The following is a 14251-nucleotide window of genomic DNA, read 5'->3' on the forward strand; positions in this document are numbered from 1 at the left end:
TTTTTTGCTTCGACTTTTTTCAAGGCCCCTCCTTCTATTGATCCGTATATATTTTTATTTGGAAGGGAGTGCTCTGCTCCTCCTGATTGCCACCGCCCTGCTCTGACTACTCCTCTTCCTCTATCTAGGGCGAAGGGGCCTTACCACTTCGCTCAAAGTCACGCTCTTCTTGTTCGGCTTGGTGCTTTGCAGTGCACTCCTTTTTTATCCGTGCCTTCTCCTCAGCCTCTTTCCTTCTCTTCTCGGCCAATTGCTCGACTGTCTACTTCACTGCTTCCTTCTTTTTCTTCTCCATGGACTTATTGGTGCCTGCGGCCAGATCGAATGGAGAATGCCAATCTGTCAGCCAACGCTTGATAGTTTCTTGAATGATGTCGTCCAAGGTCAAGTATGGAAAATCGAACCATTTCTGTTACAGATCCTTCTGTGCCCTGATATATAGATGCTGGAAGTTAGCTTTAAACTTCATGTACTCCGATAACTATTCAAACACAGTCGATGATAATTGCAGCTTCTGGTTGGTGGCCATGCGCAGACTGGCCTTCGTAAAAACCCAGAAGACTTTGGTCTCCATGACCCATGTGGTAGCTTTTGTGGCCCACAGGGATGCAAACTGTGCAGCCTTTGGCAATCCCTTGTCCATGGGAGGAAACTGACTGTCCTGCGTAGATCCCAAGCTACGAGCACAATGGAGAGAAACAACCAAGCATAGTGGAATGTTTTTCTCTCATCCTATGCCTTGTGACAGTTCACAAGGAACTTGCTACAGAGGTAGCATGACCAATTGAACTACACGCCCTCTACGCATTATGTAGCTAGTGAAATCACTAACGCTGGAAACTCGTCTGTGTGGCATTTTCTCATAACTTTTCTGGCTAAGATTTGTGTCGCTATTTTCACCGCGGGGTCAATGATACAGGTGATGGAGTAGCCGTGTGGCTTCTTCACTAGCTTGAATTTTTACTTGATCTTCTCTGCGAGGTCGCGCTCACTTGCCTTTCTACCAAACTCCTTGTCCATATTCAACCTTGAGTATGGTAATAGCGTTATCTGATGGATCAGCATATCAGTGATTCGGATTGGTGTGCTCAGCCATAAACATCTGTCATGCACCAGGGTCAACAATTGCTTGATGAAAATGAGGTTGATGTTGGAGTGGTTGTAGTTAGGCACCCACAACATGTTCAACAACCCCGACTGATTCACTCTGTGAATCCACTCCATAGGCTCCAATGTGGTGACACTTGATTCCTTGTAAAATAACCTCTTCATATAGTTCTTCGTCGCAAGGTGGGGGAACTTCTCATGGTCTGCCAAATCCCAGTCCTTCGGTTTTAAATGGTGAACTCGCGCCAAGCGCGAACCTTCAAATGTGATGCTCTCCGATAATAGGGGTATATGGATTAGAAATTTCTTTGCGTCTGGATCCTTCGTGATCTTCACTTTTCCCTTGCGCAAAGGGATATAATCCGAAAACTTGGAGATAGGATCCATCCCCTTAGTGTCTAGTATATCCTTCGTGCCCTCTTTGGCCTCCAAATCCACCACTTTTCCCTTATCCTTCACTGACTGTTTTTCTTTCTTTTGAGCCTAGGTAGCAGCATGATTCCTCGGTGACTTGCGCACCGTCATTAGATTCTTCTGCTTGTCTTTCTTGGGTTTTGGGACTTCTCTCACTGGTGTAGGTTTTGGCCTAGGTGACCTCAGCGTCGTAGGCAGAGCAGTTGGAGCCTCCATGCTCACAACCTCTGGAGCAGCTCCCTCAGACGTGATAGTTCCTCCAATGCTTGTAGTTTCTATGGGGCCTAGTCCTAACATGATTTCGTGAATGATTTTTCTGTTTGACTCGGGAAATTGATCAAACACAGGGCTTGTGATCACATCCCCAAAGAACTCACGGTTCATGTGCAACAGATAGCACAACACAAAATTATAAGGGTGCAAAGTGTTTTCCGCTGGATGGCCATGCGTAATTTATAGGTGAATTTGAATTCAAATTCGACTGTTCTCCCCAAAATCCGTCCATAAATGTTGATTGGGCAACAGATTTCCAAATATTTCACGCTTAAAAACAACCTTAAATGTCACCCCCCTTTTCCTCTTAACCATGTCCTCACTGTCAAATCATGAACAGTGACTGTAACGGTCATTTTCTGGCTATGTTGCGTGGTCTCTCCTCCTATAGCATAGCTCCCTTCGTGCCTCTACTGGTACTATGACACCACCCCTTTTCGTGTAGCCCCCCTATCGTGTAGCTCTATAGATCAGGTAGTGTAGTTTATAATCCCATGCTCCTTTTCAACTTCTTGGAGTGGTAAGACTATGCTATCGTCATGTAGTCATTGCGCAAGATCCCCTATGTATGGCTTCAATCATTTGCCATTTACCCTTCCTATAAATGGTTCTCCATTAAGCTTCGTGAGCTAAAATGCACCACCATATGTAATTTCTTTGATGACATATGGCCCTAGCCAGTGCATTTGAAACTTCCCTGTGAACTTGGCAAACTTACTGTCATATAACAAAACCAAGTCATTTACCTTGAAGGTGCGCAGCTTGATGTGTTGATCATGCCAAGATTTTTCACATTCCTTCTGAACCTGCTGATAGAATCTAGCCAGAAACCTATCTTCCTTGACCTCCACTACTTATGCGAGCCACTCTTCTAAGGCTCCGCAGTCCACCATTCCTATGAAAGTCACTATGCGTAGACTACGCACAATATACTCCATAGGCATCATAGCTTCTAAACCATAGACCAACCTAAAAGGTGTCTGACCTGCGAGCTTTTTGCAAGTAGTTCTATATGCCCATAACACTGTAGGTACATGCATGTACCAATCATTCCATTGTGTGTTTCAAACCTTTGTCAATGCATTCTCCAATATCTTATTAAAAGCCTCAATTGTTCCATTGGCCTGAGGATGATATGGCGTGCTCTTTTGGTAGTAAACCTGGGACTCTTCTGTCACTGCACTGATCATTTCATTGAGAAAATGTGTACCGTGATCACTCATTAATATCTTTGGGCAACCAAACCTAGTCAACACATACTCAAACAAAAATTTCATTGATGTTTCCTCTGTACAGTCCTTCACAGGCTATGCCTCCACCCATCTAGTCAAATACTTTGTCATGGTGATGATATACCGCACACCTTTCTTTTTTCCTGGATGCTAAATCGGTCCTACAAAATCAATTGCCCATTTCTCAAATGGTTGCAATGACACCTGTGGAATCAGAGGTAGCTCATCCCTTCGCAATGGTCTGCTCGTTCTTTGACATGCATCACATGCCCTACAATATTCCTTAGAATCCTTATGCAACGTCGACCACCACAACCCAGCGCATAAAATCTTTTTCATTGTTGTTTTCCCTGCATAATGCTCTCTCACAACTCCTCCATGAGCTTTTGCAAGGATACTATCTCATTCAAAATCGGGCACATAATGTCGAAGTATCTCGTCTGATCCCATTTTATACAAATTCCCTGCAATTACAAAGAAATCTGTCGCGCACACCACCAATTATTTCTTCTACTGATTAGTGTATCCCTTTGGATTCGTTGTTGTCGTCAGGAAGTAGATAACGTTTGCAAATTAATTATTCGCTATGCACACCGTGAAGAGCTGCATGAAGCAACCCTTCCTCTAAATTATTAGGCTCTTCTCCTGTTTCAATGCATGATAGATGGTCAGGTCCTGTGTTCAACCTTCCTAGCTTCACAATTACTTCAAAATCATATTCTTGAAACAACAACAACCACCTGCATGTTTCCCCCCAAACACAGGCTTGTTGACTAGATAATTTAATACAGAATGGTCTGTGTACATCTTAAAATGTCCGCTTAGAAGGTAATGTCTGAACTTCTGGAGCCCGTACACCATGGCCAACCCTTCGTGCTCTATCGTTGAATAATTATTTTTAGCCTTTGACAACTTCTTACTTGCAAATGCTATAGGGTGATCCATCTCCCCTTCTCTAGTTTGTGTCAGTACTACTCCTAGCGCAATACACGAGGCATCAACATGCATGTGGAATTCATTCTTCCAATCCGGGAAGACTAGGATCGGTGCAGTGACCATGTTTTCCTTCAATACGTCTAGGCTATGTTGACATTATTCATCCCAACAGAATAGCATCCTTTTTCAGCAACTTTTCAATAGGTGTGGTAATCTAAGAATAACTCTTGATGAGTTTTCGATAGTACCCCATATGGACCAGCATTGCACGCAGTTATTTGACACTTCTTAGCTCCTCCAAATTGACTATGACTACGATCTTAGTAGGGTCCACCATTAATCCTTGCTTGCACACCACATGACCCAACAAGATTCCTAAAGGGATGCAGAACAAGCATTTCTTTAGGTTCAATGCAATCTGATACCTTCGGCATGTATCCAACATCAAGCGCAAGCTAGATACATGGCGCTTTACCTATCCAAACACTGTCCAATCATTAAAATATACCTCCAAAAATTTGTGAATGAACTCTTTGAACGTTGTGATTACTAAGCCGAGAATATCGTCAGCACATTCTTAAGTCCAAAAGGCATCATTGTATATTGGAAACATCCCCATTTCCATCGCAGAAGTGGTCTTACTCTTGTCTTCTGGCACGATCTTAATTAGGTGGTATCTAGAGAACCCATCAGTGAATGAATAAGCCTCCTGCCCTCCAACATTATCTAGTACTTCATCTGTAAATGGCGTTGAAAAATGATCATGAACGCAGGCATCGTTGAGCTTCCTGAGATCTACACAAATTCGTATCCCTCCCTTTTGTTTCTTTTCCTAGACTACCATTGGGGTCACTGAGTTAGACTCCCCCACTGGTTCAATAATCCCTGCCTCAAGCATCTTATCTAACTCCAAGCAGACCTTTTTTTTTATACTTGGGATTAAGGTGATATGTCCTCTGATTAATCGGCTTCGCGTCCAGATTCAAGGTAATCTTCATCATGCCCAAATCTCCTATGATACCTTTTAGCTCTGAAAACTTTGTAGGAAACTTATCCTGATATTCGCGGAGCAACGCAGTGACCTTATCTACTGTGGCATCATCCTAGTAATCCCCAATCTTTGGAAACTTTGGTTCTGCTTCTATGTCGATGTTCACTTGCCTAGTTTTCAGTGGCGCATTGATATCTAGATTCTCTATCTACGGTCCCTCAACATCACGGTGGCCTTCTTCTTCTGGGATGTTAATATTTATAGGATCCTCATCCTATCCTTCGGCAGTCATATTATAGCATTCCAGCGCATGGCGCAACTAGGTGCTCCAATCTGGTTGAATCAATTACAAATCATCTTGTGGTATTCTAAAGATTGTTTCCTTAACCTCCTGTAGCACCTCGTCGATGCTTTTGAACCCATCTTCAAAGCCAAAGGTCATCAAAAATCCTTCCCTTAAGATATCCCACTCCGCGGTGCTATTGCAGAGCTCTGTCTCTAGGTACCAATTCATAGGAATGATTTCCAAAGTGTGATGGAATATATGCACCCACTCTGGTTGCGGCTCTATTCCATAAACCTTAGTCCACTTTGCTAAATGATTGCGAAGATCATTGCTCCCATCATTTTTTTTAGTTTGTCGAAACTTCAGGCGACCAAACCATAATCTCGTCATTCTTTTTTTCTCATGCCATTCATCAAAACTATCTTTATGTGTACCCCACTACTGTGCGGGCATAGTACCAAATGCAAGGCTTGAAAGCGATGCTTCTCAGGAACATCCCTTTCAAATGCATCCAAAAACTTATCTACATCAGTTAGACCATCATAATAAGGTAAATTTCTTACCTCTAATGACACACAGCACAACGATTTAGTCATCATATTACAACGCAACTTGGATATTTCGTGCAACCTATTCTACCAGTGCTCCAACTCTTCATCTAAATCTGAGGTACAGGATCTTTCGCGGTCCCATGCAATTTGTCCATCAGCTATTGGATTAACCCAATCTTGGTCTCACACTGTTATTTTATATATTTGGTCCAAATTATCATCATTTTCCTCGTAGTCGTGGACTGGTTTAGTATAGCGCGATCCTTCTGCATGGTCCAATGGTACTACTACACAGAGGGATTTCCTTTCAAATGACATTATCTGTTTCTTCAAATTAATTACCCCATTCATGTCGATAGCCTAATCAATTCCCAGGAGCACGGGGTACGGATTGCTATCATCAGCAATATCTATCACTTCAAAATCAGCTAGTGCACTCGCTCCTTCTATATCTACAATCATCTCATGCAATCGCCCCATAGGGATAATCTACCATTGATTTTCCATCCTTAATTGAATTGAAGACCACTGCAGCGTCGATCTCCCCATTATTTCCCATGCCTGTTTAGGCAAAACATTCGCATCGACCCCAAATCCAAAATAACTTGGTCCATCTCATAGTCTCCTATTTGCTTGGTGAGTCTCATCTCGCATCTTGTCCTTGTCTTGTGTTTGCCTATCTTTATGATAGTGTGGTGCCCTTTAGGAGCAGTTTACTTATCAACACATTTTTTTATCAATTCTTGTAACCCTTTCACGGCCTTGATATCGCACATCAGCTTCATACAAGTCTCCAAAAAGGTGGTAATCACAGATGGGTCAACCTCTGTAGACAGCTTATCCTGACTTCCTGAGGTAGAGGCCTCAGCGAAGCTTTTCTTCGCTTCCATGAATGTTTCCTTCGCGTGCTCTAGGTCAAATCCAACCTCCTTCTCTGGAGCCTTGCAAACCCACTTGCTTTCTTCAAGTTGCTTTCCTTTATCATCACCCATCATCATTCTGCTTAATAGCATAATATTCACATTGAGATCCTCTTCGCAGGGCTCGACCCTCATCATCTATAAATTCTGGGTAGGCTGTTGAGGTTGCACCTTCTTCTCCTGCATGTTAGCTATCAATATAGGGCATTCTTCTATTGCATGGTCAAATTGAGTGTAGTATCAGCATGACGGTCATGTCTGGATCATACACTCCCATGTGTAGTGTCCTAGCACCCCACAATTATAGCAAATAACTTGTCGTCGACCTCTATCAGGTTCCCATCCTCCTCGGCTTTGTCCGTAGCCCTGATTTCCTTAGTGCTCTCCCCTAGTGCCCTGATTTGGAGGCTGAGTTTCTGTTTGCATTTGATATGCAAGTGTCTTGTCCATCATCAATTCATAGCTACAACAGTTATGCTTATCATGGCCCACTTATTTACAAAAATCGCAGAATAAATGTTGCAGTGTCTGCACAAACTTCTGCAGCAAGTGACAATTGTCTGTTACATGTTTTCTAGCTACTTGACAGATAGCACACCATAGCGCGGGCCTTGTACTTTGTCCTGGTAGAGCCTCTTGCCTCAGGGGCATTAGTCCTCCTCCTGTCATATAATTCGCGAAAATAGGGCAGTGATCCTTATCCTGCCCTTGGCTTTCACACTTGAGGCACCAAATTTCTTTATGCACCTCCAACCGAGCCGCTTTTTCCTTCTTCAGACTTTGAAACTCCAAGAAGAGGCTCTACAACTCTGCATGAATCTATTACACTCCCAAGGAGGCATCCTGGATGAGTATCTCATGCAATCTCATCGCAATCTCCAGAGCTTCCACCTGAGTTCCTATCCTTTGTTGTGATAATGAAATCCTCAAATGGGGCAAGAGTGCGGCTATAAACCAATCACGGTGCTGACTATCTGTGAGATTCATATTAGCTTCATAGATCTGGCACTTAAATATTTGATCTAGTTCCCAAGGTGTTTTTCCAACCCCCATCGCAATTTATTCGAACCCAACTACTGATCGCAACTCAGATTTAGGCTTACCAAATTCCTTGTTCAGAGTGGTCTGAGTATCTGCTAATGATGCCAATGTATTATCAGTGCAGTACTTGATGTCCCACATCAGCTTGCGATCTTGTAGGGAAGTAACCAATTGCGCCTTCTTTATATGATCATTTGTAATTTGTTGGGTTGTCCACACAACCTTTGCAACAAACCAAAACTGATATGGGTCCTCACTTCCCAAGCCCTTGTAAACATGAAACTTCATCGTATTCGACAAGTTGAATGGCGATGAAGGTGGTGGTGGTGTGGGTGAAGGTGTATGTTGTGGAGGTGGTGTGGGAGGATGAGGTATTCATGGAAAACCTTGCTTTATCAACTATACAACGCTTTGTGGTGAGGCTTGTACCGCTCCCATTGAGGATCTATCAATGGACTATATTCAAGACCTTCTCTTTCTTGATTTCTAAAGATTCGTCCACTTCACATAGATCCAAACATCAAGGCAGTGGCATAACCCGCTTTTCACACAAGAAAATTTTAATCAAAGTGTTCAAAGATCTCAAATACTTACCTCGTGGTCCCTTGAAGAAACATCACTCTATTTCACTGTAGCTAACTGAGGTAGCGACCGCAAATTCTATCACAAATCCTCCTATGACTCGATCCAGCTGGTGATCAATAACGCGCACGATCTTATATTAAGAAGCTTCTAACCTTCGTACTAGCCCCAGGGTCCACACTATTGGACCGTCAAGCCTCCACCTTCCTTGGTCATCTGCCAATTTAGCGATCCATTCATATAGTTCGATCGGGAAGGTGCAGAAGAATATCTCATGTATTTATGTGTACAAATGTTTGTCCAACCATTGTTCTTTTGTCAACCGTAAATTTATGTTTTCTTGCGCTGTGAATTCGTGAATCTTTCTATCCAACCACTTCTCAATTTCTTTCTTTGTTGGATTCCAGTGATGTGACATCACACATCCCTTTTTGTGGATCCTGGTCTCGACAATGGAACCATTTGTTGGATTAGTGGGCCGTGACCCAGGTTCAGAGTTAGTTGTGCCAAACAAAACCCCAAACTACTGGCCCATTCGGCATCAATCCACAGAGCGGGACTGAAGTCTCACCTGAAGCAGTATGGGGGGATGCTAAAACCAAGTTTCCACACCCAGAGATCAGCATGATTTCGTTTTATATCCTAAATATGCCTTCGTGCAGATCGATAAGCCCTTATGGCTTATCAATGTAACTTCCTCTAATTAGCCTCTAGACCTATGCGAAGGTCTACGACTAGATTTTGCAAGCCCTGAATAGGCTAATCAGCTACCTAAATGCATCAAATATTATTCTTAACCCAATATTTACCCAGATTTGCTTAAGTGTTCGATAACTTTAACATGCAACAATATAATCTCTGCGTAAACACTTAACATCAAATGCGTTCATATGACAATATAAATCAAGTAAAGTCACGCATCAATACATCATTATTACATACAACCATTATTCATCACATCATAAAGCGCATTCATACATAACCGAAGTAAATAGGTAAAATACAGGAATTTCTGTAATAATCTTCTCTATTAATATTCAGTTCAGCTTATATACTCAAGACTTCCCTCTACACTCAACTACAGGGATCCACGCACTAGGCTATGGACTCTACTCTAGGCCTCTGCGCACACAGCTGCAAAGCCTTCCTTCTTACTCTCCTGCGCTAACTTCCTAGATTTCTCCCATAGACAAAACTTCATTACTTGCCTTAGACATCCCTCAGACACACCTATTTATACAATCCCATGGTCCGCGGACCATGGGTAGATCTTCAAAACTTACTTAACTTACATAAAGAAGGGTAAAACCCTTTATGACCCTTTAACAATTTACGTGCTCCGCAACCAAAATTTGTGGAGACTTTGCATCTTTATACACAAAACTTGGGCTCTTGCCCCAAAACTTGACCTAGGGGACCCCATCCCAACTGAGTTTTTTGCATATAATTGTCTCTCCACCTATAGTTTGAGCACCCTGTCAACATGTTGAACATGATCCTTCCAAGATTTGTTGTAGATTAGTATATCATCAAAAATAATAACACAAATTTTCTAAAGAAGGGTTTGAAAATGGAATTCATCAAACCTTGAAATGTCGAAGGCGCATTATTAAATCCAAAAGGAATGACCAAAAATTCATAACGACGTTCATGAGTTTTGAATGTTGTTTTTGGAATGTCTTTAATCTCCATTCTAGTTTGATGAAATCCTAAATGAAGATCCAGCTTGGTGAAGTAAATTGCTCCATATAATTCATCCAACAATTCATCAATGACAGGGATGGGAAATTTATCTTAAATAGTGAACTTATTTAGCTCCCTATAATTTGGACAAATACAGCATGATCCATCCTTATTGTGCACCAATACTACTGGAGCAGAGAAATAATTTTGATTGGGTTTAATTATACCAGCCTCTAGCATTTCTATAGCCATATGTTCAATTTCACTCTTTTGGGCATAAATATATTTGTAAGGTCTTATGTTTGGAGGAACACTTCCTAGAATCAAATGAATAACATCATCATGATCACGAATAGGTGGGAGGCCTTTGGGAGTCTCAAATACCTTGTAATGATTTTCTAATACTTTTTAGAGATCTAGAGAAATAAATGATTTTGATGTTTGAAACTCTAGTGAGCATAATTATACAATTATGACCCCGTTGTTCTTTCTTCAAAAGTTTTGTCATGCCATTAGAGCTGATTATATTTCCTGTGTTCCCTGTGATACCCTTTAATTCAACTTCCTTTCCTTCCAAAAAAATATTCAATAAAATTTCTTGAAAATTAAAATTTATCATCCCCAAATATTGTAACCATTGGACTCCTAGTACAACACCAAAACCACCCATTGGAATGGAAAGAATTGGAATATTCAATACAAATTCCCCCATGGTTAGCTTGATATTATGGCACTTTCCAGAGAAATTTATAGTTCCTCCATTTGCAACCATGACTTTACATTCTAGTGTTGGATATAGGAAGTAATTCAATTCCTTGTCTATATTACAATGAATAAAATTATGAGTATTACCTGAATAAATCAACACTACTACCTTTTCCTTCTTGATATATCCTTCTATCTTGAGCGTTTGAGGAGTGGTAATTCTTGCCAATGCCTTATTGAATATGGTCGAATTCATTTCTTCTTTCTTATGGGATTGTTCTCGGTGTATATGCTCCTCTTTTGATGTTTCTTGTTCCTTTTCTTTCTCCTCTTCCAGTCTATGCAGAATAATTTCTTCTCAGCACACTTATGACCTTTAGTGTATTTTTATCACAACTGTAACAAAACCCTTTTGGTTTTTTTTTCCTCCAATTGTTGTGGCGTAAACCTTGTAGGTTGTGGAAGGCTAGGAGAAACAAAACTTCCATCTTTATAGTTGTGAGTGGTAGACTTCCTCGTTACCATAATTTTTCTTTCAACTTTTCTTGTCACCCTGAATACCTTCTCCAATGAATCAGGTTCCCAAAGATGAACCTGATGTTGGATCTTATCCTTAAAAGTACCTATGAAGACATAAAGCCTATGATCCTCTGGAATATCACTTACCCTGATATTCAATTTTTGGAAGTCCTCAATGTGCTCCACCATTGAACCCTTTTGTTTGATATTTCTCAATTGGATAAAGAAGGTGTTGCTCTTTGTATCCTCATAATGTGATATCATTTCCTTCATAAAAATTGTGTTGGCATTATGAGACAAGTATTGTCCTTGATGGCAAATCACATTGATAACAAATCATAGTGCAGAAGGATAGCAGCAAGGAATTGATGATCAGTCTACAAGTATGAAGAAAAATCTATACACGCTGGTTCGCTATGTACCAAGTCGCGTGTACACGCTGGTTGGCTTCAGTAAAAGCGCGTGTATGTGGAAAACTTATCTTTGGTCCATGGCGGTTATTCCTTGGAAGTTGTGCCTATGGTTTTGGACCTTGGTGTCTCGGCGGACGTGTTGATCCCTAGTTTTGAAGTTGATGGTATTGGATTTCTATGGTTTTGGCTCTTGGTATTGAACAAGGCCTAAGGCTATATAAGGAGAAGGAAATCATTAGGCAAGTGTATCTGAAATGTCTTGAATATCTGATGAAGTATTAGATCCAGTATGCAGGTTATTGGTTGATGGTGTATTGCTTGATCTGAGCTAAGGAGAGATCTCATCGGTTGATGGAGAACAAGATCTAAGGAGAGATCGGGATGAAATGGTTTGAAATGAACTATCTTTATATGGTTGATTATGCGAATTTCTAGATCTGCATACTGACGCAATGTTATGTTCTGGGTATAACTGAAATCTGGTACAGCTGCAAGTTATGAAAAATTATTTTTAGATCTGTACGCAGGTTGTCTTCGGTAAAACCGCGTGTATACGCGGGTTGCCTTCATAGTAGTAGCGTATATCTTTTGGAGCTTGATTTTTGGGTTGCAGCTGGATCTGACTGTTATTGCAGAGTTCTGTAGTCTGCTCTGTGTTCTGGTGACTGGGTTTGACAGGGTTTCAGTGGTTCAGTGATTCAAAGATTGATGATGCTAGTATTGGTTGTTTTATATGATTTGTGAATGAATCATGGTCTTCAGATTGTAATGTAGTGCTTCAGGAGTATCCAGTCTGAAAATTGATGAAAAGTGGTACCTGAAGGAAAGAAGATTGTAGGCCAGCACCTACGTACTAGTATCTTAGCTAGTACAAGAGCAAAGGGGGTTGGAGCTCCCTTCCAAGGAAGTTTGGAGAACGAGAGAAGGTTGAAGCCTTCTGCAGGTTGTAGCCTGCGTACTGGTATAAGGCTGCACCAGTACAAAAGATTGTAAACTGAAATTCTTATTAAAGAAAGATAGAGACGACTTGCAGCAGGTGGTTTTCACCCACATTGGGTTTCCACCTTATATCATGGTGTTCATGTGTGGGGATTTTGTGTGATGATCTGTTCTGTTATACTGCATCTGTTTACTCTTAATATGGTGAATGATGACCTGATGCACTTAACTGAATTATAAGTTTTCTGGTTATACGCTGTTTTCCTTAGACACAATAGCGTGTACACGCTGGTTCACTTAACTGAAGTAGCGTATATGTTTCTGAACATTGAAAAAGTTTTATTGATCTGATAATACTGATTCACCCCCCCCCCCCTCTCAGTATTATTTCCAACAATTGGTATCAGAGCAGGTCCTTCAGAGAAGCTTGATTGCTTGAAGGTAGATCGTTCATCATGAGCAACTACGAGAGAGAAGCATCAATCAGGCCACCGGTTTTTGATGGGACAAACTTCAATTATTGGAAGGTAAGAGTTACTGCCTATCTTCAATCTCTTGGTACAGAAGTTTGGGACATCGTAGAAATAGGCTACACTTTTCCTTCAGCTACTCCTACAGATGCAGCTGAGAAAAAGAAGTATGAAACAAATGAGAAAGCAGTCAGTACCCTATTAGGATGTATATCCCAAACGGAATTCATGAAGGTAATGCACTACAAATCCGCAAAAGAGATATGGGACAAAATTGTCACGAGCTATGAAGGAGATGAACAGGTAAAGCGTGCTAAACTTCAAACTCTCAGGATTCAATATGAGACTCTCAAGATGTATAATGATGAAAGTGTGGCTAACTATTTTCTTCGGGTAGATGAGATTGTTAATTGTATGAAAAATTTGGGTGAAGAAATAAAAGAGGCTATAGTGGTTGAAAAGGTTCTAAGATCATTGTCCCCCAAGTTTGAATCTAAAGTATCTGCAATAGAAGAAAAGGAAAATCTACGAATTCTTACTATGTCTCAGCTACATGGAATTCTAACTGCTTATGAAATGAGAAAGGGAGGTCCATTAGACAGAAGAGAAGCTGCTTTCAAGGCATCAGGCAAAGAAGATTATTATGAAGCAACCCACGTCCGAGAAGAAGAGGAAGAAGAATCAAATTTTGTCAGAAATCTTCAAAGGGGTTCTGGAAGGTTCAGAGGTAAGTTACCTTTTAAATGCTTTGCTTGTGGAAGAGTAGGTCATTATGCTGCAAAATTTCCTTATAAGGATAAAGGAAAGGAACCTGCTAGATGGAACAAGAAACAGAGTGCAAATAAGAAAAGCTACTACACTCATGAAGATAGTGATGGTCTATCGAATAGTGATGAAGATGAACGAGGTAATGAATATAAGTTGTTAATGGCATTTGAAGATGATGATTATATGGATGCTATAGATGTGGATAATCTTTATGATGAAATTACTAGACTCAAGAGATGTATAGAAGAAAAGAATATGATCATTGATACTCTACAATTTCAAATTGATGAGAAGGAAAAACATCTTGAAAAACTAGAAGGTGAAATTGTTGGTCTTAGAAAAGAGATTGAGAAAACAAAAGCTATTAATCTTAAATTTGTTAAAGGATCTGAAACCTTGGATGAGATTATCAATGTGCAGC

The sequence above is a fragment of the Pinus tabuliformis genome, chromosome 6 (assembly GCF_031772625.1).
Source record: "Pinus tabuliformis cultivar Carrire ecotype Pingquan chromosome 6, CPIR1, whole genome shotgun sequence".
Classification (NCBI taxonomy): domain Eukaryota; kingdom Viridiplantae; phylum Streptophyta; class Pinopsida; order Pinales; family Pinaceae; genus Pinus; species Pinus tabuliformis.